The following is a 12,212-nucleotide window of genomic DNA, read 5'->3' as shown; positions in this document are numbered from 1 at the left end:
TGGGGACGTATCTTCCTGATGTTGTAAAGCGTGTATCTGCAGCAACGGGTTGTAGCAGCGATGTTTGCAGTGAAGGACAGGTTGTTATCTAGGGTCACACCCAGATTCCTTGCAGTCTGAGTCGGGGAAACAACTGAGGTGCCGATGTTGATTGTTAGGTCAAGAGTGGGACAATCTTTTCCCGGGAGGAAGAGCAGCTCAGTCTTGTCAAGGTTGAGCTTGAGGTGGTGAGCAGACATCCACTGAGAGATGTCAGCTAGACAAGCAGAGATGCGTGCAACGACCTGGGTCTCTGAGCGGGGAAAGGACAGAATTAATTGGGTGTCGTCAGCGTAGCAGTGGTAAGAAAAACCATGCGGGCTAATGACTGATCCGAGCGAGTTTGTGTACAGGGAGAAGAGGAGGGGACCAAGAACAGAGCCCTGAGGGACCCCCGTAGTTAATTGACAACGGTCGGACTCAGACCCTCTCCAAGTCACCCTGTAGGTACGGTCTTTCAGGTATGAGGTGAGGAGGGAAAGTGCAGAGCCTGAAACTCCAAGTTTTTGGAGAGTGCGAAGGAGGATCTCATGATTCACCATGTCGAATGCAGCAGACAGGTCCAAAAGGATGATGACAGAGGAGAGGGATGCAGTTTTGGCGGTGTGCAGTTCCTCCGTGACAGCAATGAGAGCAGTTTCTGTGGAGTGACCTGCCTTGAAACCAGACTGGTGCGGATCCAGAAGGTTGTTCTGATTGAGATAACAGGAGAGTTGTTTAAAGACAGCGCGTTCAAGTGATTTAGACAGGAACGGGAGGAGAGAGACAGGCCTGTAGTTTATAACATCAGACGGGTTGAGAGTGGGTTTCTTTAGGAGAGGGTTTACTCTTGCCTCCTTGAGACTGTTTGGAAAGTGACCAGAAGTTAGAGAAGTGTTGATGAAATGGGTGAGAAACGGTAGAATATCAGGAGCGATAGTCTGAAGGAGGTTTGAAGGGATAGGGTCCAGAGGGCAGGTGGTAGGGCGGGCAGATCCTACCACCTGCCAGATCCAGCTCCTGTGTCTTGCCAGTGGGCACCACAATTTGGGAGAGGTTCAGCCCAGTATGACGCTCTTGGGTTTTCCGCTTCAACACACCTTCCTGGATGTATAACCGGCTCCATTCTCGCAAGAGACGTTTTACTGCAGGCTGACTGGCTTTCCTTTCCTCAGGTAGTGGGAAGTGTCCTCTTGCCACCCACCCCTTCACTTGGACCAGTGCTTGGTCTCCTTCCTGACAATGCTTCCAATGGTCTTCAGTTTCAGGGGTGTCCTACAATTCCACCACTGCTGTTTCTGCTTGGGTCTGCTGGGTGGGTTCTGCGTCTTGTGGCAACCTGGACAAAAGATCAGCATTCTGGTTTGCAGAGCCAGGGCGATATTTCAAGTCAAAGTTAAAGTTTGCCAGCTGGGCTGCCCACCGCTGTTCAGTGGCACCTAAGTGTGCTGTGTTCAGGTGGACAAGTGGGTTATTGTCTGTAAAAGCCAGGAATTTGTTGCCCCACAAATAGTCTTAGAATTTCTCAGTGACAGCCCACTTGAGGGCCAAAAACTCCAGTTTGAATGAACTGTAATTGTTGTCGTTCCTTTCAGTGGGGTGTAAGCTTCTGCTGGCATAAGCAATAACCCTCTCCCTGCCATCCTGTACTTGTGATAGCACTGCCCCCAATCCTCCTAGGCTAGCATCAGTGTAGAGATGGAATGGCTTTGCGAAGTCGGCAAAGGCCAAAACTGGGGCACTCACCAACGCAGTCTTCAGAGCATCGAATGCCACCTGGCAGTCTGCAGTCCAATCCACGGCATTCTTCCCTTGTCGCATGCTAGCAGAACCTACTAGGAGAGCGTTAAGGGGTGCAGCGATTTTGGAGAAGCCCTTCACAAATCCATGGTAATATCCTACAAATCCAAGGAATGACCGTACCTGCTTGATGGTTGAAGGGGTTGCCCAGTTCCTTACAGCGGCGGTCTTTTCAGGGTCTGTGGATACTCCGTCCTTCGAGATGACGTGTCCGAGGTAGGTGACCTTTTTCCGAAACAAGTGGCATTTATGGGGCTGCAACTTCAGGCCGTGTGCGGCCAGCTTTTCGAAAACCTGCTCCAGGTGTTCAATGTGGGTGTCAAAATCAGGGGAGTATACTACCACGTCATCCAAATAGATCAGTAGAGACTCCTGGACCTGTCCTCCCAGGCAGCGCTGCATTAGTCTTTGGAAAGTCGCTGGGGCATTACAAAGGCCAAAGGGCATCCTCTGGAACTCGTAGAGGCCCATGGGGGTGGTGAATGCCGTCATCTCCCGATCTTTTGGGTCCATTTCCACCTGCCAAAATCCACTGGCGAGGTCCAGAGTGGAGTACCAAGCAGCTTGTTTGAGACTTGTGAGGGATTCTTCAATTCTTGGCAGGGGGTAGGCATCTTTGTGAGTCAGAGAATTGAGCCTTCTGTAATCGACACAGAAGCGCCAGGATCCATCTTTCTTCCTTACCAATACGATGGGTGCAGCCCAAGGGCTGGAGCTTTCCTTGATAACATCTGTGTCCAACATGTTTTGGATGAGGCTCCTCAACTCAGGGTAGAGGGTTGGTGGGATTGGCCTGTAGCGCTCCCGGCTAGGTGGTGCAGAGCCTGTGGGGATGGAGTGGAGGACTGCATCAGTTTGACCAAAATCCTCATCCCCTGCTGCAAAGACATCCCGCCATCGCTGCAACAGGGAGTCCATTTTCTGCTGTTGTTCGGTCAACAATCCCTCCCCTTTTAGCAGGTTGACTGGATGCTGGCCTTCAACGGTGACCTGGTTCACCTGGACATCCACCTCTACTACACCTGGGTCTGAGGCTTTCAGTACAAGGTCCTTTTCTCCCCGAATCTGGCTTGGTTCAACCTGGAAGATCTGGAATTAGCAAGCGGGCGCCGTTGGGGTATTGTGACTGGGTAAGGATTTGGGTTACATACCCTTATGGGGAGCCGTCCTTTCACCACCCAGGCGACGGTGCGGGCTACCTGCCACTCGTCATTTCTTTCTGGTCCTTCCACCAGGGCACAAAAATCTGACTTGGTCTCCGCCCCATACAGCTGTGTCCAGAGCACCATCTCGCTGTTTGGAGGCACAACCACTGATTCCTGGCGGGTCAACCTGGCCACTCCCACCGGTCCATCCGAGGAATCGATTTGTGACACCTTTTGGCAGACAGCAAAGGCACGTTCCCACTCTACTTTGGCTTGTTGGGTCATGGTGGCTCCGAATGCAGTCAGCCCGGGGTGGACACCCTGAAACAGTTCTTTCCAGCAGTGTGAAATCACATTCATCCCTAGTATACCTCTTTCCGCCTTCAGACACTCATCTTTGACGACTCCTTTTCCTGGCACAGTGACTCCTCCCACTGAGAAATCCAGGATGGCGTACCCGGTGTAGGGGATCTTTAGTCCATTGGATGCCTTGAGCGTTAGCCAGTGCAGATCTTGTGGGTTTCTTTTCTGTTCTCCACTCAACCATTTCTGAAAGAAAGTTTCACTAAACAGCGTAACTTGTGAGCCTGTATCAAGCAAGCAGGGCAATTTTACTCCTGCTACTAGTATGTCAACCCCTGGGCACTCCCCAACAATAGAGGGCCTGTCTGCTTGGTTTCCCTGATTCCCCTCCCCAACCACATGGCTCTCAGTGGCTGAGGCTGTTAGTTTAACGGCCCCCTTACATGCTGGCAGTTTCTCTGAATATGGCCAGCCTGCCCACAGCCTCTGCAAATAGGTTGGCCAAGTTGGTCCCACTCGAACCTTTGTTGCCTGGGGGAGGATGCGTTATGGCCTCTCTGAGCTAGTCTGTTAGGGGGTGGGGTAGAGTCTCTGTGCCCAACTGGGGCATTTTGTGGTGAGAGTTGGCGTCTGATCTCTTCTGTAAGAGTCTCTGTAATAATGGACAGTTGGTCTTTCATTTCTTTCCTGAGTTCAGTTCTTACTGTTTCTCTCCATTCTTCCAGGCTAGGTGGTGCCATGGCCGGTCGTGGCTGTGGCACTGAAACACGTGATGCACAGGCAGACTCCATCCTTAGTTCAGTTTCTAATGCTTTAACTTCACCAGACACCTCACGGAAGGACATTGTAGGATTTCTACGCACCTGCCGTTGAAGTTCCTGTTGTACCATACCGGGCTTCAAACCAAGGACAAGCTGGTCTCGGATAGTCCTCTCATCCTGGGCTGAGCCAGCTGGTTCAACTTCTTCCCACTGGTGGAATAGTTCGCGGAGCCGAAGGAGGAAAGAAGCAGCAGTTTCCTCTTCCTGTTGGTAACATTTCAAAAACTGCGTCCGAAGCTGGGCTACTGGGGTTACACGTCCATACAGTCTCTTTAACTCCTGCAGTATGGCTATGCTACTTGAGAGTTTGTTGGGGTCAAGCAGCCGCATCTCCCTTTTTGCGTCACCCTCAAGTGCCCCAAAAATAAAATCAATTTTCTGTTCCTCATTTAACCCTTGTGCCCTCAGCATTGCCTGAACCTGCCCATGCCATTCAGAAAAACACATCTTGCTTCGGTCACCATTGAACTTTGGGATCTATGGGACACCCATAAACCAAGGCATCATCATTGCATTTACCACAGGCTGACTATTTTCTAGCCTGCCCCCATTTTCTGATGACCCACTGGGCCTTGCAGCTTCATATTCTTCATCTGCTATTCTGCACTGTAGGTGTGGAAAAGGAATCCTGCCGACAACGCCACTAATGTAACAGCCTAGTGAGGCCTGTTAACATCACATTTATATTAAAAGATTTGGATTCCCGGCCACACCAATACAGCGAGAAGGACAGCACAATAGGCGTAAAATGGTTTATTTGTACAAAGTTACTTTAAAAACACTCCTTTGATAAATACTTAAAATAACGTAAGGTTAAAATAATGTTCAATAAATATAAACCAGTTACTTAAGAATTACAGTTCTAGCAGGGGCTGATAAAATCCTGAAAGTCCTGTCCGCTTGGAAGCGAACTCAACTCCGGGTTTTTGCCAGGCAGAAGTGCAAGGTTCAAGTCCCTTCCAGGAAATCTAGTGCCAGGATTTCCACGTTGCCGGCCCGCCGCACTCTGTCCGTCAGCCTCTGGTCGTGGAGCCCTCGGTAAACAACAAAAGGAGACTCAGGGGAGGGGACAACAATGTAACTTTCGTGACGTAAAACTAGACGCCCAAAAGCAGGAGAAATAGCCACTTCCCTTTATCTGGAGTTTGTTTCAGCGTTGAATCCGATAGTTAGAGGAGGGTCCGGTCCGATCTGCGGCGAGGTAAGGAGGAGCAGGAGGGATCCGATACGGTCCGATTTGCTGAGAGGTGAGGAGGAGCAGGAGGAGGGATCCGATCCGGTCCGATCTGCAGCGAGGTGAGGTGAGGCAGCAACTGTCAAGAGAGGAATAGCTGCCGTCTAGCAGGTAGTCGGCGTATTTATGGGGGAGTGGATTTGGCAACTGGCGAATGAGATCGCTGATTTTCACTGGGTGCCGGTGTGTCAATCAACAGTGTCTGTGTCTTTGTTGTGACAGTTCGTTGAGGAGGTTAAACAAGCATGTAAATAAAAAGAGTTCATCGCTAAATAGCGCACAACATTAAAATCACAACACTATATGTAACATGCAACAATTATATAAAAGGTTTAACCATCCGTCCCACTGTCTAACATACTGACTTTATTCACTTTGTGACACTAGCATATAGGGCTGTGCAATTAATCGTATTTTAATCGCGATTACGATTATGGTTTGCGACGATTATGAAAACAGCATAATTGACAAAATACGATTATTTTGCTGGGTGCGCTTTCGCCCCACCCTAAAAGCCCACTCGGCCACGTGGGAGTGACATGTGTTGTGAGTGTTCAGCGCGAGCGAAGATGTCAGAACAAGAGCAGCAACTCGTTAAAAAGAAGGGTCAAACTATTTTCACTATTTGCAAGCACTTTGGCTTTCAGGAGTCCGACGTGGAGCAAAATAAAGTACAGTGCAGGATTTGTTACCAGGTTGTGTTGGCACCACACACTAACACAACCAATCTCTTTAATCATCTGAAATACAACCACAAAGTGCAATACGACCGGGCAGTAATACAACAAAAAGCAGATGCCGATCGACTTCATCCACCACATCATCACAGTCATCGATTCAGGACGCATTGTACAGAGCGACGGCCTACGCGACGAGCTCGCAGAGACACAGAGATATTACAGGTGCCATTACATTTCACATCGCTAAAGATATGTGCCCAGTTAGCACTGTTAGCAACCAGGGCTTTAAGCAACTTGTCAACACGTTGGACAAGCGTTACGCGATGCCGTCTCGGTATTATTTCAGCAGGTCTGCGCTGCCTGCACTATATGACAAATGCCGTGGGGAAGTTGAGAGAGATGTGGCTTCAGCTGACTACTTTGCTACCACAACGGACCTATGGTCTAGCCCAGGGGTGCCCAACCAGTCGATCGCGAGATGTGTCTAAAAATAGAACAACAATATTCTGTTTTATCGTTAATGTCCTGTAACATAATCTTCCTGTGCCAAAATAATGCACTTGAACGCATCAAAGCTTTGTGATTGGCCGGCGTCACATGTGTCGGAGCGTGGCTGAGGGTCTTCAGTACAGGTGGCAATATTGTCACCTGCCTGCGCTCATCTCTGAAACCAGACCATGTAAACAGGCTGTTGTTTCTTGCAAAACATCTTTAAGAGATGACATGAGCAGCCCTACCAGCATTTGCCATGGTGGCCTAAACATTTTTATTTGGTCTTAAATTGTAGTTCAACATTTATTTCCTGTTACTTCTGGACCATGACGGTTGGCCAATCTGAGTGGAATAATGAATATGTTTTACCAAAATGTTGGCTATATGTTAAGGAGTTTTCAGTAGGTTGTGACAGTGCACTGCATCATATTTGATTTCATTTATTTTGGTCTAATTTATTTTTATTTATCATATTAATAATATATGTTTAGTATGGTTTTGGAAGTGCGCTCCAACATATTTGTTCTTGTTTATTGGTCAAATATTATTTGTTTTAAAGTTCAATAAATGGTCAATGAATAATCGTCAAAATAATCGTGATATCAATTATTGACCCAAATAATCGTGATTATGATTTTTGCCATAATCGCACAGCCCTACTAGCATATATAGTGCAGGCTGAAACAAACTCCTTGGTGTCATGATCAACAGTTGGCCACCAAAAATGTCTCCTGAGAAGGGAGAGTGTGCGGTTGGCCCCAGGATGATTAGCAAAACGAGAGCTGTGGACCCACTGCAGCACTTGGGAACGGACAGAGTTGGGGACAAACTGAAGGTTAGGTGGACCGTTACCTGGGTCTGGTTGCTCCAATAGCGCCTCCTGGATTGAGTTACTGATTTCCCAGGTGAGGGCACCCACAGTTACATTGTCAGAATAAGTGAGAAATGAATTTAACTTCTGTTAGACAGCTATCATACTGAATAAATATTTACTGTGAATGTATGCAAAAATGTATGGCATATGGCTGTCTAACAGAAGTTAAATCCATTTCTCACTTATTTTGACAATGTACTTAACCCCAAATAAAAGAACCCCATAAAAAGAGTTGTTAAATAATAGTGAAGTCACGTTGTAACAATAACTCATCTCTCTCTCAAGTTTTATTTTTCAGCTTTGCCAAAAGCCACTGCGTCAAGTGTCCTTCTTGGGTTGCCGTCCGGAGTTGTCCAATATTGCGGACAATCTCGCACATGCACACTGCAGATCGGGCAGGGGGACGGATCGGGTAGTGACAGCCAAATCTAAATCTCTTGGGTCAAAATGTCCGGTCAAAATAATTTCCCTTTAGAGCAATACCGCTTCAGTTACGCCACTTATGTGACAGACAAGAATAGTCAATTCTAATGGTGTCTAACACGTAATGTGGAGAAAGAGATGTCCTGTATGGGTTGATTGTGCGTTGATCTGTTGGTAATGCCTCGGGGTTCCGGTGGGCATGTAAACAAATGCATAATGCTGCGCTATACTTTGTGGCCTCACCCGGTTGCATAGCACAGGGTTGCCAACTCTCACGCATCTGGCGTGTGACACACGCTTTCACTCTCAATCTCACGCTCTCACGCCAAAGACAAGAATACTGAAGACTAGAAACGGTTTTGAAAACTTTTGTCAGGTAGTGATCGTCTTCTCAATAGAACATCTTTGATAATGTCTTCTGGCCAATCAAAATCAAGATAACGGCGTGGTGTTGTTGCAGGAAGTCCCGACGGAGAATACTTTTGCTGTAGTACATCTCTATCAGTGATTCCCACAGCATGTTAATACTTTGGGGGGCCCCCAAAGTATAATGGCTCCCCCCAAAGTATAATTTGTGTGTTTTTTTTTTTTTTTTTACTCAGTGAGCACTCATTTGCATTTGCATTGGTGGCAATCAAGGGCGCCAGAAGCGGGGGGGCCATTGGCCCCCCCACTTTACTGCCCTGCCCCACATTTTCGCAGCAGCGGATGCCGCGGAACCCTGTACTCTAAAGTCGCATCTAAAAAGAACGCCATCTGATCTAGCTGTGTATATTTTGTTGTTTTTGATTGTTATATTCAATCTCATTAGCTACAGGCATTTTTGAAGCTTGTAAAGGGAAGAACACAGCTCGCCTCTCACTCGCCACTCTGCTCTTCCACAGCGCCGCTTCCCCTCCCTCCGCTGACATTATGAATGTAAGGCATAGTAATCATAGATAACACCGCAGGGTCCGTTACAGTTTGTTTTCATCTGATTTCAAATAAACAAAGTCTTGGCTTTCAGAATATTAAACTTGTTTCGGCAAATTCAGATGATAAATACAGCTTTGAAGCTTTTAACGGCATAATTACAAGCGGAGAACGGAGTAACTTGACGTCACAGCAAGCATAACAACAGCCGGTGTTTCTCCTGAAAGTTTTCCCCGGGAAACAAACGCAAAAATACACAAACACACACACGTGGTATACACGCACACACTCGCGAGCTCCCCCCAGACCAGTAATCCAAACGAAAATATCTTCCCTCCGTACTTTGATCATTTGCTCCGCTAATAATCAATCAGATCGATCCAGAGAAGAGGAAACTTTAAGGCCTTTTTCTCAAAATGATGACTCGGTGACAGTCATTATATAATGTGACATATTTTGCTTAATATAGTACAACAACAATCCTGATATCATTAGAAAGCTAGGAATCTCCTCTTTCCAACAGTGTATACAACTCAAAATGTGTCTTCGGATCAATGCGACTGATTTCGATGGAGCAGGTCACTTTGCATTAGGTAAAATACAGCAGGCAGACATAACAGGAAGAATATGTACATTTTAATCCAATCAAATAGGACATTGTCACACCATTCAAATGTATCCATGTACATTACAACCAATAACAAAGCTTAGATGTGTTTATTTGTTACGTTGTTTACGTTATGTGTTACGTTGTTCTGTGTGTGTCAGCCGTTAACCTAGATAGATAAACTTGTCAGAAGAACCGGCGCATAAGAAAACAAAATACAGTCAAACTAAGCTGAAATTCAACAACTTGAATGTCACATCCCTGACATCCACAACTCCGGAGCCTGGTCCTTCAACCATAGAACCAGCTCCGGAGCGTGGTCCTTCAACCATAGAACCAGCGCAGCCAGATGAACCCCAGCAGCAGCTCTGCGGCCGCAGAGGCTGTCAAAACCGCCGCCGCCGGCATCGTTGAACCGAAACAGGCTGGTTCCGACTGCATGGAGGTTTGTTCTCGGGACATTGTGACGGGCAAATAAAAGCTTATTTGGGCAAAGAGAAAGGTACTTCAATGCAGAATGGTACAAAAACAGAGAGTGGTTAATTATTTGCAAAACCACTAAACGAGCCTTCTGTGAAATATGCAGATGTGCTGCTGTCAAACGGCTTGTAACTTTCTCCAAATGTGGAGATGACAGCTTTGTAAATACCAAGTTAATAACTGGAACTTTTCACAGAGCTTACTTCAGTCAAACACCAGTCAACATTCAGCTTGTCAAACAAGACCGTAGCAGGAAAAAAGAAGAGATGGAATGAGCAACTGCGCTGTCATATGTGTGGGCTGGTCTGTATAGTTTAATGTACAGGAAAGGAGTGAGCAGAGGGTTGAGTTGTCCATTCTTGTTCTGTTTTCTCTGACTATCTTCCTCCTGAAGACCCTCATTTGCTCACGCTACTAAAGAGACACGTTACCATGTAAACCAAACAATGGTGTAGCTGTATTGAAGTCCGAGTGGAAACAGTAACATTTGGTGCGTTATGTTAGAATGAAACAAATCAGATTTAGTCAGAAATCGGGAGAAATGCGGGATAAATATGACCCCGGGAGGAAAACGGGAGTCTCCCGCGAAAATCGGGAGGGTTGGCAAGTAGGCTATGTCACATACACACGCACTTTTTGCCCCCCCCACTTCTGAAATGAATCCGGCGCCGCTGGTGGCAATGAGTGCTCAGTGAGTAAAAAAACTTTAAAAACCATAAATTATACTTTGGGGGAGCCACCCATAAATTATACTTTGGGGGGAGCCATTATATTGGTAAACAGCCTCTATGGGCGCGAGTCCAGACCCACTTTTGGAATCAAATGATGACGTCAGTGGGATTATCTCCTTTATCAACTCCTAAGCATCCCCGGGACAACATCACTAGCCCCGCCCCTAAAAAGGTGTGAACTTGAGCCAATCAAGGACTACTACTACTAGGTCGTCCTTAGACGAGTTTGCCAACGGGTTCGCCAATCCTCACGGTCCTCCATACACCCGGCCAGCTCTGTGGAGCTTTCCACCCCCACATCCTTCCTCAGCACCTCCACGTATGTTGGCGTGGGGCGCCCTCTTGGTCGGTGCCCGTGTGTTGGCTCCCAGAGTACTAACTTGCCAGCTGGAAGTTCCTGGTGTCGATGGCAGTGACCTGCACATTTCAGTTTCCTGGATGCCACCTTGTCACTCAGCCTGGGTAGCCCACCAGGACTAGCCCCGCTCCTACATTTTTGAGATTTCTGAGGAGATTTTTTTTCACGCACCTAACCCCCCACCCCACCCCGAGTCGTTCCCCCAAAGTATATTTCATTTCTGCGGGAATCACTGTCTATATACATCGATACAACATTACGTGTTGATAGAAATCAACACGTAATGAAATAAGACCCCACGGTTTGATGATTGATAGTAGTGATGGCGAGATGAAGCCTTATGAAGCTTTGAAGCTTTCCAGCCAATTGGTTCGCAAAAGGGTTCATCTCATGAGGCTTCATCATGGGCTTCATTTGAACACAAACCCCCTGTTGGTCAAAGTGTGTAAAACAGGCAGGTTGGACATCTCAACAGTGTGCTCTATCTCATACCGAGTTCCCAATGAGTAAAGCCTTAGAATACATCGAACGAACATAAAATCATATTTTCATGTTAACAATATTGTATTTATTCCAGTTTAATGATTGTGATTGAAAAGCCTAAGGAGGCTGCTAAACATTGCAAAGAGGGATTTGTATTCCTTAATAATATTCATAAACGTAACCATGTTGTAGCCTGAGAAAGGCTAAACCATATCAAAGAATACATTTATTAACTACATTATCTCATTTAGCTGTAGCTTTTATAAACAACAAAAAAGACGTATTGTTCAGTCGTTGAACCAGGGACCCTGCCGTCATGAGTCAACTGCTTTCCAGCTGAGCCACAGCACACACACTAAAGCTCCCTGAAAACACTGCAACATATGTATTCCTGTATTTATTGATGTTTTTATTCCTACATTTATTTATGCTTGTATCTATTTATACTTATGACATGTTCCGACCGCTATAAGTGAGGGTCTGAGCTCTCTTGATTCCATCGTGTCACCGGGCCCGGGTACAGGAGGGGTAATATGGTTCTTATTATACATCCATGGGTATTATGAGCGTTGTGGTTCAACGGTTCAACCGATCTGAATCGTTTCGTGAAGTCACGTGGTATCGACAGGCAGCGAGGCTTCATTTGTCATCGATGACGTCACTGGCCCAAAACGATACAAGCCTCGATACATGCTTCACAAAAAGCTTCGGGGATTACTCGACACACGCTCCGAAGCCTCGGCGCAATACGTAACATCACTAATTGATAGGTGCAGGGACGTGCACAGGTACGGGCTAATGTTGCCAGGGCAACGGCCCGTTTGGCCTTTTTGGCTGCCCTGCCCCTCTGG

Source organism: Gymnodraco acuticeps, unplaced genomic scaffold, assembly GCF_902827175.1.
Source record: "Gymnodraco acuticeps unplaced genomic scaffold, fGymAcu1.1, whole genome shotgun sequence".
NCBI lineage: Eukaryota > Metazoa > Chordata > Actinopteri > Perciformes > Bathydraconidae > Gymnodraco > Gymnodraco acuticeps.
Note: the sequence above shows the minus strand (reverse complement) of the source record.